This window comes from Lottia gigantea (genome assembly GCF_000327385.1).
Source record: "Lottia gigantea unplaced genomic scaffold LOTGIsca_157, whole genome shotgun sequence".
Classification (NCBI taxonomy): domain Eukaryota; kingdom Metazoa; phylum Mollusca; class Gastropoda; family Lottiidae; genus Lottia; species Lottia gigantea.
In genome coordinates, this window is record NW_008707910.1 from 160,591 (window position 1) to 180,692 (window position 20,102).

Consider the following 20,102-nt stretch of genomic DNA (forward strand, 5'->3'; position numbering starts at 1 on the left):
CGTTGAATGTGGCACCATTATTATCCATGGTAATTCAGCTAAGTCATGGTCACTTTTAACCTAGGAAAAACAATTTCAGCGTTGGTTGGAATGTTAAATTACTTGTGGTTGACACGGAAAAGTTCGGGTGAGACCAATTGTGCTACAGGAACCAAAAATTTGAAATCGAAATGATATATTATACCGCTATCTTTGAACACTTGGTCTTTTCATTTTTTTCAAATCAGGTGCTTGCGGAATTGACATAACAATTTCAAGATTAGCGAAAGTATACCAAAAGTAAAACTTTCTTAAGTCGCTTAAACGACTAACAGGCAAAATGAGAATCACCAGGGCTACTTTTGAAGTGGGGATTGATGTTCTTTATTATTATCTATTGGATTTCGAAGGTTTTTCTTTTGTTTTGCAATTAGTAACATTCCGCATCCGTGCATTTAAACGCAACCCCCGTATGGCAAATTTCTGCATGTAATAGAAGTAAAAATAGGAAATTGAACAGAAGAGGAAGAGAAATAGAAATAGAAATTCTTAACAGCTTCTTAACACAATTGTCCAATTCTCCACAGAGATCAGTGAACGTAACAACCTTATCTCGCTTGAATAAATTTAACAGGATCAAATAGATGCTGATAACGATATTATTAACGTGATTTGTCAGCTAATTCCCTAAACTAAATCCATTCCACTATAGAGTTATAGCTAGAAGATAGAAAACGGTTTGTCCTGTGTTCGATCATAACGCTAGTTATAGCCATCATTCGCTCTGATTTGTACCGATACAGTCAGGAGGCGGAGTTGCTGTACACACTAAAACTCTTTTTATCATGAAGAAAAGTTCTTGGCGTGTGACAAAACTTCCAATATCATAACATTTCTCAGTCATGATTAAAGTTGGATTAATGGATATTTGCCATGGCTAGGCTATTGTCAATCTTTACAACTATTAGTAATCATTAAGTGTTTTAAATATGAAGTTTCAAATCGTTGTGTTTACCTTTCCAACGTGGATGTTCGTATATCAAATTTATGGCACGGCTATTCACACGGATATTCCATTGGGTAAGACGGTCATTTCTTATTTTTCTTTTTAATATTTCTTTTAGAATGTTCATTTCTCGTTTTTCAAGCAAGTTAACACTCTCGCCCTGTTTTTCTCAAAGAAAACGAAAATGAGAAATTAAATTTAGATAAAAAGCCGAAGGGTGTTATTAAATTATTAACCAACTTAAAAAGACAAGAAGCAAAATTGATCTAATTTACTTTGAGAAAATTTGAAAAAGCGTCTGACATTTCAATGAGATAATTTAATTTACAATATTCTGCCAATATGATTTACTCCTCATTTAAAACATGTTCTTGTAACATTTCAATTTTTTCCACGAGTAAAAACATATAAGGGTGCAATGAGGCAGACAAAAAGGTGAAATGAACAACTGGACTGAACCGTACCCATATCGTCAACAGTGACAACACCAGCACCCTAACATTTCTAACAAATTTTGAAATTTTTATATTTTTTTTATAAAATGTGGGGACAACCTTTTCAGATGTTTTATTGGAACCTCTTGATTATGCGCGTTCACAGTTCTGTCGCATTTTGAATCTGATCCTCGACGGTTGTCTCACCATTTAGTCAGTCTGTCCCTTATTTGTACCCCCAAATCTCGGGTTGCAAACGCTGCCACTTGTAGTGAATGCATGTTAATATAAGAATAAATTGTTGACTATAAAATTACACACGTACACCAAACCATGGCTACCCGGTATAATAGAAGGAATAACTCAGATAATTCGAGCCTGCTATACCTTGTCTTTACGGATTATTACAATGCCTTACATAGGATGTCGGTTCAGGTGCCAACTGGTGCATACTGCATAGATATGGGAATAAAAAAACACATACTAACATTTGTACTAATTTTCCATGGTTGTTGGCCATAATTGTATCCCTTTTTAACCAATGCCGTCACCCACAAAAATTCTGTAAGCAAAAACATTTCGCAAAATGGAGTAAAATACGTGTTAAATGTATAGAAATAAGGACGATCTACGAAACGGAAAATTGTAACGTTTCATCTATATCATACTTGAGCTTGTACCGTAAGTAAATGGTTAGAGAAAATTGCCGGTAGTGATCAAATAGATATATGAAACCACGATGATAGTTTTAAAGATGACAGCGCTTTGTTCAATAATTGGCAGATTCCCTGTTATAAAAAAAGAATGAAGATTAGCATGCGTATATTTAAAGATTTAGTGTAAATACAGAGTCTGAGGAGATTTGTAGATTTGAATGGTGTATTAAACTGCTTCCGATATACACGTACTTACATTGTACAGAATCCTTATTATCTTTGTTCGGGCCTGCTTATGGATGAGATTAAATGGATGGAGATTTGCGTCCTACTTTTATGCACCTTATGGGCTAATAAAGATGGACAACGCCATGCAATAAGGGAAATTTTGCCGGGACAACGGTATCGGCTCACTCTTTTTAATTTTCAACTGTCGGTGGATCTTTAACGTGAACAGCCTGTAGCACAGCCTGGAGAACAAATTTAGATCCTATAAAACGATGCAATCCTTGACCCAAATAAGTCGACAATCCTAATGTACCAAAAATTACCACTAAGTGTTTGAAGAAAAATCCACTTTTTAAAAAATAACAAATATACATTTGGAATGGTTCGTTTGAGATAATCACAAAAAGCTATTTAATTATACCAACATACCCTCTCGGACTATAAAGTTGTAAATTGTACTGTGTATCAAATTACATCAACGAAGACAGTGTAGGAAGATGATATATCCGACTGACTAGTCAATACGTACTGTTGTTTACTACGGGATCAATCAGTCACTAATTGTAAGAGTAGAATCACTCCTGGTCACTTCGCTATCATCCTCTATTTTCAAGAGACTTTATAAAAGATAGTCCGTTTAGTCCGCTATTTATTACTTATACGTTTTATATCCCAAAGTCCGTTTAGTCCGTTACTTATAACTTATACGTGTTATATCCTAAAGTCCGTTAAGTCCAATAGTTCTATTTCTGTAGACGTGTTAAATCCTAAAGTCCGCTAAGCCCAATAGTTCTCTTTCTATAGACGTGTTATATCCTAAAGTCCGCTAAGCCCAATAGTTCTCTTTCTATAGACGTGTTATATCCAAAAGTCCGTTAAATCCAATAGTTGTCTTTCTGTAGAAGTGTTATATCCAAAAGTCCGTTAAGTCCAATAGTTCTCTTTCTGTAGAAGTGCTATATCCAAAAGTCCGTTAAATTCAATAGTTCTATTCATGTAGAAGTGTTATATCCAAATGTCCGTTAAGATCAATAGTTCTCTTTCTATAGACGTGTTATATCCAAATGTCCGTTAAATTCAATAGTTCTATTCCTGTAGAAGTGCTATATCCAAATGTCCGTTAAATTCAATAGTTCGATTTCTGTAGAAGTGTTATATCCCAAAGTCCGTTTAGTCCGTTACTTATAACTTATACGTGTTATATCCTAAAGTCCGTTAAGTCCAATAGTTCTATTTCTGTAGACGTGTTAAATCCTAAAGTCCGCTAAGCCCAATAGTTCTCTTTCTATAGACGTGTTATATCCTAAAGTCCGCTAAGCCCAATAGTTCTCTTTCTATAGACGTGTTATATCCAAAAGTCCGTTAAATCCAATAGTTGTCTTTCTGTAGAAGTGTTATATCCAAAAGTCCGTTAAGTCCAATAGTTCTCTTTCTGTAGAAGTGCTATATCCAAAAGTCCGTTAAATTCAATAGTTCTATTCATGTAGAAGTGTTATATCCAAATGTCCGTTAAGATCAATAGTTCTCTTTCTATAGACGTGTTATATCCAAATGTCCGTTAAATTCAATAGTTCTATTCCTGTAGAAGTGCTATATCCAAATGTCCGTTAAATTCAATAGTTCGATTTCTGTAGAAGTGTTATATCCAAATGTCCGTTAAATTCAATAGTTCGATTTCTGTAGAAGTGTTATATCCAAATGTCCGTTAAATTCAATAGTTCTATTTCTGTAGAAGTGTTATATCCAAATGTCCGTTAAATTCAATAGTTCGATTTCTGTAGAAGTGTTATATCCAAATGTCCGTTAAATTCAATAGTTCGATTTCTGTAGAAGTGTTATATCCAAATGTCCGTTAAATTCAATAGTTCGATTTCTGTAGAAGTGTTATATCCAAATGTCCGTTAAATTCAATAGTTCTATTCCTGTAGAAGTGTTATATCCAAATGTCCGTTAAATTCAATAGTTCGATTTCTGTAGAAGTGTTTTATCCAAAAGTCCGTTAAGTTCAATAGTTCTCTTTCTGTAGACGTGTTATATCAAAATGTCCGTTAAATTCAATAGTTCTCTTTCTGTAGAAGTGTTACATCCAAATGTCCGTTAAGTTCAATAGTTCTATTCCTGTAGGAGTGGTATATCCAAAAGTCCGTTAAGCTCAAAAGTTCTCTTTCTGTAGACGTATTTTATCCAAAAGTCCATTAAGTCTAATAGTTATCTTTCATTCTATTGTTTCATCTAAGTCCAATAGTTGTCTTTTGTAGACGTGTTATATCCAAAAGTCCGTTAATACCATTAGTTCTCTTTCTGTAGAAGTGTTAAATCCAAACGTCCGTTAAGTTCAATAGTTCTCTTTCTGTAGAAGTGTTAAATCCAAAAGTCCGTTAATACCAATAATTCCCTTTCTGTAGAAGTGTTAAATCCAAAAGTCCGTTAAGTTCAATAGTTCTCTTTCTGTAGAAGTGTTAAATCCAAAAGTCCGTTAATACCAATAGTTCTCTTTCTGTAGAAGTGTTAAATCCAAAAGTCCGTTAATACCAATAGTTCTCTTTCTGTAGAAGTGTTATATCCAAAAGTCCGTTAAATCCAATAGTGCTCTTACTGTAGAAGTGTTATATCTAAACGTCCGTTAAATTCAATAGCTCTCTTTCTGTAGAAGTGTTAAATCCAAAAGTCTGTTAATACCAATAGTTCTCTTTCTGTAGAAGTGTTATATCCAAAAGTCCGTTAATACTAATAGTTCTCTTTCTGTATGAGTGTTATATCCAAAAGTCCGTTAAGTTCAATAGTTCTATTCCTGTAGGAGTGGTATATCCAAAAGTCCGTTAAGCTCAAAAGTTCTCTTTCTGTAGACGTATTTTATCCAAACGTCCATTAAGTCCAATAGTTATCTTTCATTTTATTGTTTCATCTAAGTCCAATAGTTGTCTTTTGTAGACTATAAAATCCAAATTCCGATAGTTCTCTTTAGTGTTTTATCCAAAAGTCGGTCAAGTTCAATAGTTGTCTTTTGTTTTATCCCATAGTTAAAACTCATTCCGGCACTTGAATGAATGAATGAATGAATGAATGCAAGAATCTTTCTATATATCTGAAGACGAATGTCGGAGTCAAGTTTGCAGTGAGAGATATTGTGACTGGACATCGACGCCATTTTACACACGCTTCACATATCAAAAGAGTGTATTATGAATTGTCTCGTTATTTCACCATCCAAATGGCAGCCTTTTATTATGTTAACCTTTCAGACAGGAACATGCTGCTGAAATTTCATACTTCATACTCCAGTCATATGATCGCAGACAGCTCTATTGTAACCCCTTTTAGTGAATAAGTTTAATATAAAGGCATATTTTTTAGTCAAAATTAATAACATTGTTGTTCATTGGATCAAATATATGTCGAGCGAACAAACCCAATACATGCATCAGGGCTAACGAATAGGGCGAAAGTAAGAAACGAAGGCAAAGGTATATACGAGGAAAACGGGCCCAGGTTCTCTAAGCTTGGACATGGACAAGCGAATTACGGTACTGGTACAGGTCAGTACGCCGATTTTTAGGGTCCGTCTATGATATGATACTGAACGTTTGAAATATATCTAGTGTTCCTTTTACCTACAGGTCGTTTCGTTGTTCTTAACAAAATTAGTTCACCAGCTGATTACGGTAGTTTTATGTTGATGAAAAACTGATTGTGTGGGTATTTAATGCAACAATGGCTTTCCGTGGCGTCGACTCAGTTCTTTGGCCGTAAAATAAAAGTCTTTTTTACGTGTTAAATCTTGGAAACTCTTGGATGTACATAAATATGGTTGATAGACGCTAATATTGATTTACTGCGGTGTGCTTTAACAAAAGAACTTTTAACACAATACGGAGTAGTCTTTCAAGTATTCAACAATATGGTCTTTCTACATTCAGACCCGCTAGTGCACTTTCTAGTTTTCTTTACCTCATTTCGTGCATCTGCAGCTGCAAGATAAATGATAATACATTAAACATAAAATGATGTAAAAGACTATACAAGAATGCAGCCAGAGGCTTCCAATACATGCCTTTGCTGGGATTTTTCTCATAAGGGAGTTTTTTGCTTCATCATTAGGAATTTAATGAAAATATTATTAGCGTGTAACACAATAAAATATTAATGATTGAATGGTGCATGGTCCCGAAGTTTATAGTTTTCAATTACTTTCATTGCAGTTTACCTATACGTTTCTCCGTGAAACCAATGATTGTGCGATCTCGCCCAAAGTCTAAATGCATATTTTCCTTTATTTCAATTTGATAAACGAAGCTAGTGTTCTCCGAAGGCTCTATCTACACAATTTAAGCTATTGCGAACTTCGTCTTATACATTGACAATAGACACCTTTATTATATCACGCAAGTTTGTAGTCATTTGATTGGATTGTACGCTCACGAATACAGCTAATCAAAGGCCTCGACAGTGAGTACACGAAGCCATAATGTTTACATCGTTTCTGCCGAGGGTCCTGATTAGCTGTATTCGCTGGCGTACAATCCAATCAAATGGCTGCATTCTGTGAAACAAGAAAAGTGACTAATAAAGTCAATGTACAAATGCGAAGTACGTAATAACTTTAGACATTGTGAAATTGGGAAGGTGAAAAATCACAAATTCGTATACCGTAGAACTGGAAATTTTGGCTAAATTTTTGTCTATAGTTTTATTTGTCATATTCATATTTCGGTAAGACTGAACGTTGGCAACAACAAATTTAAAGAATGACACATATTGATCTAGACCAATTAAATTTAATCATCCAAACTTAATTTGAACACAATATGCAGAAGATGCCCTACACTAGTTCAAGTTATAAGTTGAAGCATATACTTAAAGAAACTGTTACTTAAGATTTCACCATTGCAGTATTTTGCTTAATTAAAGAATGACAGTCTATACGAAAGCCGTTGAAACACTTTGTATTCCGTAATGAACATAACATAATTGAGTGAAAATGTGAACAAGAGTATGTTTTAATGACCAACAATCCAATGAGCTAGTCTGATTAAGCTTGTAAATGGTACATTTGATCATTTGTTAACATTCTAAACTAACTCTTCAATGATACAAATGACAGTCAATGTCGTAATGTCCATTTTATAATGGTTAATCATTTTTGTTCTTGCCTAGTCAAAAACACTATTCCACCATTAATTTTGAATTAGTGATTGTTGCTACCGTCAACAGAAAGAAAGGAACAACTATATTTTACCAGGATAACAACATAAGATCTTTTCTACCAACTGATCCGTGACCAAACCGTTATGCAAGTACGATATCGGATTATCGAACCAGCATAAATTGGAAGGACCGAATACACGTTCGGACAAATATAAGTATCGCATAGAAACAACTATATTTTACCAGGACAACAACTTAAGTTCTTTTCTACCGGTTGGTTCGTGGCCAAACCGTTATACAACTACGATGTCGGATCATCTAACAAGTAGAATATGGAAAAACTAAATACACTTTCGGACAAATAGAAGAATCGCATAGATGAAAATCTATCAGGGCTATGAGCAGTAAAACGGTTAGAATTTAATAAAATACAGTCCATTCTAACATAGTCTTATACAATCGTCGCTAACATATTCGTTAAGTCGAATTTAGAAAATAATTACGATTTAGATGGCTTTAAACGAATTTTATAATGAGATGACTATACAAGATTGTCTATGTATTGAACGTTGGCTACTTACCGGTTTTCTCGGGGATATTGATCTTTAAGATAACATGAAATTTAAAATTCATGAAAAAGATAAACGTTATTAGCCCTTGTCCTTCTCCTGTAGATTTCAATTCGCCAGTTCAAATTGTCTATTATTTCTGGGCTATTTTGTAAACAGATTTCTTGAGTCTACAGGCGATTTAGTTTGTGATTAAAGTAAAAGTTAAATGGAATGAAGATAAATCCAAAGATCTTAAAGGGACAGATTCGCCATCCGTTTGACCAATCGTACCTTTGTCTCAGAAACTAGAATTTTTTCAGTTAAGCTAATAGTAATAGTGTTCACAGCTTGTCGAAAATTTAGCTTTCAAATCCTTGTGTGTACAGAACTATCCGCATTGGAAAGTTAAAAAGACGACTCGTCTTTTCTTGAGACTCTGTCGTGTATAAAAAGACATCTATAGAAATTGATAGAGAAATTCCTAGTTTGAGATATTTTCGACGGAATTATGCGATATTATGTCAGTTTTCATGATGACATGGCGTCGAAATGAATTTCATTGTGACAAAATATAATTTCTAAATATCTGCAAATAAACGTAGTTGATTTTTTTCATGATCTCCTGCTAGACTTTGTGGTACATCTATTTAATGTAGCGCTGAGCCAGATTTTTATTTGGTCATAGTGATAATATAAGGTAGAGATAAGTTTAAGACAGATTGCCTTTTTACGTGGAATCACGGTGACCAATTTCTATGTTGATGAGAGTGAAGACAAATTAAAGTAGTGCCAAGAAAATTGATGACTTCCGCCTTACCAAAAATGACAATTTCAGATTTATCATTGAATTGTAACATTGTAAAATAATTATTGGTCGATTTTCAACATTTTTATAACCATAAAAAATATATGAAATGAATGGAGTTTTACGTCCTACTCTTCTGCACCTTATTGGATTAATTAAGACGGTTTTTTCAGCAAAGCCGAAACGGGAATTTTGAAGCTAAGCCAATTAGTAATAGTGTTCACAGCTCACCGACGAAATTTGACTCTTCAAAGCCACGTGTCTAAAATTATCCGCGCTTGAAAGTTAAAAAGACGAGTCGTCGTTGTTGAGATAATTGCCATATAGAAAAGACATCTATAGACAAAGGAAAATACATTTCTAGTTGAAGATATGTTTGAAGGAATTATGCGATTTTAGTACATTTCTAGTACTTTTGAAGACTATTTACATATATTAAAGACCCTAAACAATCTACGAAAAGAACTATACTTTCTGATTATTTTATAGAAATTTAAAAACATTTATAACTAGTCAATCGGTATGTACTCTAACTTTAAATTTGAAAAAACAAAAAGCGACTGAATTTTGAGAATGACTTACTTTATTACTGAAAGAAAAGCACGAATAAAATCAGTAGTGTCAATAATGATTTTTAAATGAAGTGTATGCTAAACATGTCTCGAAACGAACACAAACTGAATTCCAAATTCCAAACCAAGGATTTTACGCACAAGCTGCGATTCATCTTAAGTTACATGTGTAATTAAGTATTTCTTAAATAATTTAATTGATGATGTTTAACGAGCATTTAAACTATATGGAAAACATATTGAATGTCTTAAAAATTAACGAATAAGAAAAATATTCTTACCTAAAGTAAGTTCATGGTTCCATGTATCGAACTGCGGTGTGTTTAATCTCCTGACAGCCTCCGACTACTCAGACAGTCCCGAGATAATTTTGAGTTTTGATATGCGCAAATTGAAAATACCCGTTCATGATGCTTGCTCTAACAAAATGTCCCTATCAGAAACTACCTCTTGTATATGACGATAGTCATACATAACATATCTCCACACTAGGGGCAGAGGCGATGGATTGCTGGTTGCGTAAGTGTCCAAATACACTTCGAAGTCAACCCTTTTCGTCTTATAGAGCATGACATGTATTCCAGTTTTTACAGGTTCAGCAATTTTGTATTTTACATTTTACTTTACCCTCATGGCACGACAGATTTGAAACGAAACCCTTCAGTTCACAGCCATGCTAGTCTCTGTGAAGGGCATCTCGTTATAATACGATAGTAATGGGATCAAATTTAACACTTTCTCTTCATAGTTTCAATATATATTAAAAGGATTGTAAAGAGGTTTTCTAAAAATTCTATATGTATCATTCAAATTTTCAAACAGACGTTTGTGGTTCTGCAATTCCACTAAAACTAAGTGCTATATGACGTCATTAATCGTGAAGGATCTTATATGATAACGCATATTTTGTGATTAGTGACGTCATTAAACACTTAGTTCTCATGGAATTGCATTATTAAACATTATAACTGTGATATTTTGGTAAGACAGTTGATAGGAGTGGTTATTGTCCACTTATAAAGAGTTACCAACAATTTTAGTCAAGTATTCATCCGCCGACTAATAAAAATCTCCACTATTTATGGAATAAGAGGTATCGTCAAGCATCGATACACGGCCTCGCGATACGATAAACAAACCATGGCCTGTCACATCGCGATACATCGATTCACCGATATATCTTGCCAGTACAGTATTAAGGGTATCTCGTGATTAAAAATATCATCTCGAAGCAAACACTATTATTAATGTCAAAGTGTCATCATAATAACATTAAAATGGTCTAGAATCAACTATAATAAAATATAAATATGAAGACAATATGTCCTATGAAAATATCATTAATACTCTCTATTGGTTTTTCCGTGCCATTGACTGACACTGACCATGCACGAAACCCCAGTTACAGATTCCATTGTGTCCTTCAAACAGATCGAAAGTTTTTATAAGAACAAAGGCCTTTTTGTTTTCGCCCTATAAGACCCACTTTAAACAACCAGAGTCTTTAAACCAAACATCAAATTCAAATTTACATATTATATTAAAAATGTGACTTGATATGGCATGATTTCAGCTGTCTATTTGCATAAAAATCCAATAAAATCAAACTACCGTGACCGGCTCATGTAACGGAATTCGGATCGAAATGAGATGAAAACCAGTAGATTTTACAACCCTCTGCACCTGAATAGGGGACTAATTATGAAGGGCTATATAGTGTGCAATGGGGGAAATTTTGCCAGGACAGCAGCGTAAGCCCTTTTTTCCATTTTCATATAAAAGTGCACATCCTGGAGCACTGAGCACCTCAGTTTCAATTCATATCCGAACGACTAGACGCAGTCTCAATGTCAGCCCCCCCCCCCCTCTCCATCACTAACAGGGGGTTAACCGATGGAAAATTCCAAAGTGTTATCTCGACCTATGCAGTTCGAGAACAATTGATTTCGATACAGGAATGCTCTTCAGTATACAGGTTTTTATAATACTAGCTGTGGGCGACCGAAATTTGCATATGAGACGTCCAATGAAAATGTTATTATGGCTCCAGTCTGAAGGTCTGATCGTGCCTATATTAAAACAGTCTGGAAAAGATAACACAATTCATAGTACTGTGTAATCGTCACTTTATGAGAGAATGGTTAAGCAGGAATAAATCGTCTCAAGCAATTGAAGAGAAGGAAAAATAATTACAGTGATTATTATACGGTTGATTTAAAGTTGACACGACATTTTCCGGAAGCAAACAGCAAGAGATGGAGTCTCTCGAGTTCACAATCAGTCTTGTCTTGCCGTGAGAAACTTTTCTCTGACTACATTGAAAGGTTTTCTCTGTTGCTCGTGGCGCTGAATAATGGATATTATATTTCCATTCTGAGATATATATTTGTAGATAATTTGTTAGTTATTGTGAAGATCAGTTCATCATGGCTTCAATATCTCTTACTTTATACGTCTTATCTTTTTCCTTGTGTTGGTTTTGTGTTTGTGAAAAGGCTGTACAGACCAAAATACCAGTTGGTAAGTACAAACTCACACACTTTCAATTCAAATGAACATATTGCGTTTTAATAGCAACATTTAAATACATATTGGCAGGTTCGTTCTCTCTCGATTTTTTTGCGTGACTGTCAGTGTAAACCAATTCAAATGTTTAGGTTTTGGTTGGAAGGTTTAGTTAATTCTATAAATAGAATATTGTTTCATTTATACTTCATCATCTGATGTATTCGTTGTGGAATTGTCCAGAATATAGCATAGAAGACAGTACATATGGGACACCTTTCAGTTGCATAAGAACTTTGTGGACACGTTTGTCCTACGTTCCTATTGCAAACTTCATCACAGATGTTCAACGTGTGCACTATTATAGTCCAGCACAAATTTATTACATAGTCACATTCTTTGAGAACTTGCAATTAAAAAAAGTAACTGTGGCCTATTGTTCTGTACTTTTTAATTGCCCTAATGATCTTGGGAAGCCATACATTGTGTATGCTCCAAAAACGCGGAAGTAGAAAATGTAGAATCTTACGTCACTGAATTTGACACAGTCTATAAGGTGACCAAATGAAAAACATTGAAAATGTTCAAACCATTGTCAGTGAGAATTGGCTGGTCACTTTTTCATTTGATGCATGCTGTGAAAGTTAAAAGGCTTTAAGAAAGAAATCCTGAATTCAATTTCAGGAAGATTCCAACGATAAAGAACTATTAAGACAAATACAATTGTTATTTGTGAGAAACCGGAATAAAGGTGTTTAAAAGTAATTACCACAGAAGCCAGAAATATGTCGCCTATAAAATCACGAGATATAATGTAATTTTCTATTATAAATTGATTTTCATTCTTGCATTCCGCTGCAGGCATCTTTCTCTGCCTTAATCAAGCGGATTGTTTGTCTTATTGAGGTTTCTATATTTCTTACTATAAACACGTTTTAGTTGATCATGTAAATTTTTAGCTTTTTGAATGATTATCAGTGCGGAAATTTTAAGGCCTTGCATTCATGGAACCGGACCGTTAGTTAATTTACATTGAAGAAACCGAACGCTATATACCTAAACCGGAAACCATAAAACAAAGTCTGACGGACGGCAAAAAATAGAAAGGATTGACTTGAATTGGTTCAAACGGTAGAGATATAATCAAATGTGTAACTTTAATGAAATGCAAAGGCCTGCTTCCATGGCTTGAGCTGGGATAAGATCGTCGTGAGACAGGTTAGTTTTATCCTACAAGAATCTTTACTCCTACCCCCACCTCCTCCCAAGCAACATCCATGGATGCCATGAAAAATCAAATTTCCTCGCATTTCACAACAAGTACCACGCTATTACCAGTATGGCAAGTGTCATTGGATACAGTCTTTTCACCCGTGACCGAATCTGTAATAACCATAAATCTAAATATTATCATATTACATAGCAAGTTTAATGACCATAGCAAGCTTGTACATCATTATTCAATCAAAATTCCCTATACCAATCTATATTGGGATTTGATACCGGTATGCAATAATGTTAAAGATGGGTTTCCTTAATTTTATAGAGTCAAATTATGCCAAACTATTTGATTAATTTGTGTTTCTAATGTATTATCGTGTATTCAGATTATAATGTTCTTATTGTACATACTTAACAGTTTTAACCAATCATAAATGTCCATGTATGTATAGTCTGGATAAACAAAAAATACTTTTTGACCTTCTTGATAGTCACTCATTGGAATTCTGCTGGTAATTCTCTTTTAATTTAGCTAATTGTGAATTAATTATGGACATGCATGTAAGACAAACTGGTATTTTTCCGAGCCATTAGAACATCTATACTTTAAGTATTAGCATATTCATATGAAAATAAGGGAACCCATCTTTAAAAGGAACTGAAAGATTTATGTTGATATCGTTATCGGGAGTATCTGTGTATTATAATTGTCACATAAGCTATATTACCTAATGCATTATTCAATTATCAATGACTTATGGACATTTTATCACACAACACCTCCGTTCTCCTGTACATAAGACAGGTTCATAAAAACGATATTAAATCCATGCATCATGTAAACAGAAAAACGTTGCATTCTTTGAAGTTGACAACATGAAAATGTTCCAAATAACATAATTTTCATTTAAAATTTCAATGTAGCAATTACATGATTGTTTTTACCAAGTTCTATTTTGTTACACGCAAGGACATTTTGTAGAAAGGTGTGAAAAGGCTGAACACAAAACAAAGGCCCTATATAGAAACTATAGAAACAGTGCAAGGAAAATATATGTTTATTGTTAGTTGTGTGATAAATAGAATCTTTCACACGTGTTTATGTAATTAGAAGTTTATAAAATCCATTGCCGGATTATATATTTACCTCACCAATTAAGGCTCGGGCAATATTAAATCTGGCAACTTATTTCATAAAATATTATATTACATAAGCACTCGATTAAGATCTTCTATTTTTCAAGGCATCTTAAACATTAGATATGAAACAATTGGATTGGACTCAAATATTAGCATACCCATAACATAGTAATCCCTTATTGTCTTGGTGCAAAGTAGAATGAATCTAAGATGTCATCATCAAAAAGGCGTTTTATTGAAAGTTGAAGTTTCAAATTTGGGAATAGATTTTGTTAAAGATGCTATAACCAAGTCGCAGAACGGTGTCAGGTGTTCATGTTTTAGTTTGTTGTACGTTGTCTTTCGAGATATTTTGTATGTCATTTCGCAACACGACATTTGTGTCTCGAACAGTTCTTTAGTAGTGTTCTGTGTTTAAAAAAAGGTTATAATGGCTGCCTAGACATTATTTTTCCAGAGACTAATTATAATATTTCCTATTTTACTTGACAAGTTGCCCTCATGTTTCTGAAGAGTGCTTTACTTGTTTTTGAAATGATAATACTTAGCTAAAAAATAAATTTAGAGAATATGAATTTTTTAAAAAGAAAATAGTTCCAAAAACAAACTTCACTGTCCCATACAGTGTGCAATGGGGGAAATTTTACCTCGACAGAGACCTTGAAGGTTTCTTGAAACCCCACGGCATGAATCACTGACAGGGGCAAACCGGGAGTTTCACTTAAGTTTGAAAAGAGTTTGCTAAACAATAGAAAACATACATAATCTCTTGTGCTTATTTTCTTTTTAAAAGACAGCTAATATTCAATTAATACGAGAATATAGATTTGATTGAAAATGTTTGAATTTAGTATTCCACTAAAGAAGCAAGCCAGATTTAGTCTCTGTCAATTTCCCGTGGCTAATAAAGGTTAAGCTGACTAACTAATAGAGGATCAGCAATATCTTATTGAAGTAGGTATCAGTACGTCACATTCACTGTACTAATTACTGGAGCCAATGATACCACCTGATGCCACATGGTTTTGATTCCGGTGAATCAGACACTGGTTTATTTATAGAAGAACATATTTATTCCAAAGCACAGACCACCATTTAAATTTGATTCTTTTTGTGTGAATTTCTATATATGGTAAGAGAAGTAATTCGCTAATTTCTATGTCACTTAAATATTTAGCGCCATCAGCGCTTGCAAAATGGTGCGCTACGGAATTCAAAAAGAAAAAAAAATCGCCACATTGGTATTATTGCATAGAGAGTTGAGAAAATAAAGAAACGCGAGTCCTTGATTAAGGGCCTACCCTACAACTTTTCGTTTTCATGAGCATGAGCATAGCGTCCAGTCGCACGTATGCCTTTTTTTGCTTCGCAGAACGATCCATTTTCATTTCTGATGTTCGTTCTGTGTACGCTTAGAAAAAGATTTACAATATGATATATTAAAAAATACAACACATTATTGTCCAAACAAAACGGTCGGGGGCTTCGCTAAGGTCCCTGGCGCTTTAGCAATTCCAAAAATGAAAGTGGCACTTATTATGGCAGCTTTTTTACTTGAGAAACCATGATTTAGACCATCAAATACTTTGTTCGATAAAGCTATATCTATCATGTTATGCATTCTTGGATATTAATTGTTCAGCAATGTCCTCTAATTGCAGTCTAGTCTTTGATCAGTATGATACATGCCACGTAAAAGAGTCAAAATTTGACATATCTTGAATAGAGAAATGTGATGGAGATTTACATTCCACTTTTCTGCACCGACTTGGCTAATGAACATGTGAAATTCCACGCAGTGTGCAATGAGGAAAATGTTGTCAGGACAGCGACAACTTATGAGGGGATTTTGTAGCAAACGAAACCTGGGTTTCTTCCTTAAGTGGCATTTAGTAATTGAGGTATGAATATATGAACACAATTTTATGGATAACAATTACTTATGATCATTGCTTGATAAAGACGAAAGTATCATCGTCGAAACGTCGCAAGTTATTTATTAAAGTAATTGTGTTCAAATAGAAACCTGGGTTTATTGTCTCATAATTGCGTTGTTGCAACTGTCACGGTGAGCAAGTCGTCACTGGTTCAATCTAATGTATTCAATACGTAGAAAGATTAAGAGTCCGATTTCTTCTCCAAATCATTATAAATATTATTATCAGAATATAATCATAACATAATTTACTTTTAGTAAAAACTTCATGAAAATCTCGTCTTACTAAATTGAGTCGTCTTAGGTTCTGTGAGTGGGAGGAAGTCGTCTATTTTAAAATGAACTCAAATGTCGGATTTTCAATCGTTTCATAGACACTTATAATGAAAATCTCTTGTCATGTGCAGATTTGTGGGAGAATAATTAGAATATTTTTTCTAGTTGATTCGTGTATTCCATGATCACGGTAACCGCCATTGGCTTAATGTGTAATTCCTCGTAAAGAGAATAAAATACTAAAGGCAATGTTCACCGATTTTAACCAGGAAGATGTAGCAAGAATCATTTACGAGTTATAAATTCTAGCTTAACATTAAGTGAATATTTCTTTGGAGAAGTCATCCTCCTGCCAGTGATGTAGATAAGTTGGACTGACATGACTGTCGTTCCGAGAGGACAATAAACCTAGGTCACGTGTGCTACAGGTTATGCACATTAAAGATCCATCAACAAATCGAAAACAGTAGGCTAATGCCAATTTTCTGGCAAAATTTTCCTCATTACAAAGTGTATGGCGTTGGCCTTGTTCATTTGCCCTCATGGTGCAGAAAAGTAGGACGTAAAACTCCATTCATTAAATTTCATTTGGAGAAATCAGCCTAAAATTAATTTATTTGTCTTTCAGTGATAAGTATGCATCCATTATACAGCATCGTCATGATTGTAATTTCAAAATGTAAAAAAGAAAAACAATATGTATGTTCAGATAATAATTTTCGAAGTAATATCTGTACTGACGTCACAAATCAAGTTATGACTTTTTAAAAAAAAGCTTGATAAAAGGTGGATTAAAGATGGGTTCCCTTAGTTACGTTAATGAAACTGAAAATGCAATTAGTTATATGAATAGAAAGTAGAGGTGTTCTAAAGACTTGGAAAAATACCAGTTTGTCTCACATGTCCATAATTAGCTAAATTATTAGAGAATTACCAGCAGAATTCCAATGAGTGACCGATCAAGAAAGACCAAAAAGGTTTTTTTTTGTTTATCCAGACTGTACATACATGGATATTTATGATCGGTTAAAATTCTTAATTATATTCAATGCAATAAGAACATAATGATATGATTAAGAATACATGATAATTCATTAGAAACACCAATTAATCAAATAGTTTGCTTAATTCGACACTAAAAAATAAGGAAACCCATCTTTAACATTGATATCAACAACCATCGGTGCCCCCGAGCTTTGCTTTGAATTGAGAAAAATAAAATGTTATCAAGGAAAATGACATCATCACAAGGACAATATAGAGTCAGTAATTGATTCTATAGAATGACAATGACATATAGTGTAGACAGAATATAGATGTATTACAATAAAATATTGTATCATCTATGTCTGAACCGAGGAAATTAATAAAGATTGAACACAATTTATGTATATATTTATGTCACATTCTCACTAGACAATTCAAAAGTCGGAATTTGTTACAACGAAACGAATGGAATAAAACGCTTTGATGATAGATCAAAGACACTGGAACATTATATACATTGATAATGGCATGGTATTGTGGGTTCTTATATAATTAAACCAGGTTGGACGTATATACGTCAATGGACTAGAATCGGTCATGTATGAAGATATCGACATAAAAGTGCCATCATGCTCATAGGTTGATTTTAAGCAATATTGATCAAGTTTGGGTACGTGGCACCCCAAATGTACCCTTAGTCTCAGGAGAACGCCAAAAAGATATCTTGTACATTTCAAGCAATGGAGAACGGTACCTTTTATTCTGTGTCACATTGGGCTTATAAATTCAGGACAGGAATCTGCCCAATATTAACATAAGTTATCGAGTAAAATATTTTTCGATTTCACCAATGTTGTACTATTTATATTTTTGGAACGACATTTTAGAATTTTATTAACATACAGGTATGTTCTTTTTTTAAGGGCAAAGTAATGCACAGGGTGGAGTGAAATTCATTCAAAAGGATTGTAAGAATCTTGTCATTTGTTGATTATGTGTATATCGGCCTGCATCCGCACATGGGTATGGACAATCCGGGAATCAATAAATGCAAATCTACTAATCTTTTCAGGTAGAGCACATCTTTACTGATCTTTTTGAGATATGGTAAATTTATTTATCTTCTCATATAGGACCAATACCAATCTACTGATTTTTTTCAGATAGGGCATATCTACTGATCTTTTTGTGATAATGCAAATCTACTGATCTTTTCCGATGGGGAAAATCGACTGATCTTTTCTTATAGGGCAATCTACTAATCCTTCAGATATAGCAAATCTACTGATCTTTTCAAATAGGGCACATCTATTGAATTTTACAAATAGGGCATATCTACTGATCTTTTTGAGATAAGGAAAATCTGCGGATCTTGTCATATGCGGAATGGAAGATAAACGTGAAACATAAGTGCATTAGACACTAGCCTATAAGATTATTAAGACAGTGGCAGTGTATAAAATACGTATTTTATACGTGTACATACACTGAAATAAGATCGTGTTATATTAATCCTTTCTGATTGATGTAAGGATTAACTCTTACTATTCCCTTATAAATATTAATAGCCACTTCATTTAAACGCGATATCGAGTATATATGCAAACATAATCTTGTACATGTATTCAGTATTGAGTGCTTATGTTCCTTCCTGAGTTATAAATACCGCAATATTTTATGCAGGGAGTCATATTGATACGTCATACAACATTATATAATGTTTGCACTGTGCTACAGGTTATGCACGTTAAAGCCCTCTCGACAGATGGAAGTCGAGAATAAGTTGTCTTATGACGCTGTCTGATAAAAACTTCCCTCATTGCACACTGCATGACAAAAACTCAATTTCCTGATGACGATATGTGTAACTTTCGATTATATGTTATGCACCTATAAAAAAAAACTTTTGAAAACTTTTTGTGAGTTGCGGAGAGTCTGAAAGATCGATTTGACGATATTTTACAGTCAGAAAAAAGCTTAATAATATCAGATCTGTGGCCTTTGGTGAAAGTGACGTCAGAATATGCGCAGTTTTTGTATATATATATATATATACAATACCCGCAGACGTCTGCCTGAAAATTGTAATAATTCGCAGCGATGCTATTATTGTTCCCGATAGACATAAAAAAAATGTTTAGGAAAACATCTTTATATAATCCCTTTAAATGTGTTCTATGGTAAACGATGTTTTCCAAATATGTAGTCAAGAAGATTGTTGGTAGAAAGATTTTAATGTCGAACCATTTAGAAGTCTGTAAATACCGTGTCTATTCACGTATCTATTCTCACTAGGCCAGACAATAACCATTTACAACTGATATCAAAGACTATAGGTAACAATCAACAGTCTATGTAGAAAGCTGGTCATGACACTGGAAAGCCTACTGAATTTTAATTTAAATAATGGCAGTTTCAAAGAAGATTTTTTTCTTATTCAGGAAGATCAAAATACTTAGATGTAAACGTGATGTCTATCTTACATTAAGCACGTACCGAAATATCAAAGAACAATATTATCTTTTCAAATTATTGATTTTACTACGAATCTTGTTGTAGACTATGGAATTTTCATGTTAAAATGAACCGTTAAGATTAGCAAAGTTCCGATTCTAACAGCACTGGACCATTGCCTAATACAATCTAACAATACGCGTTTAT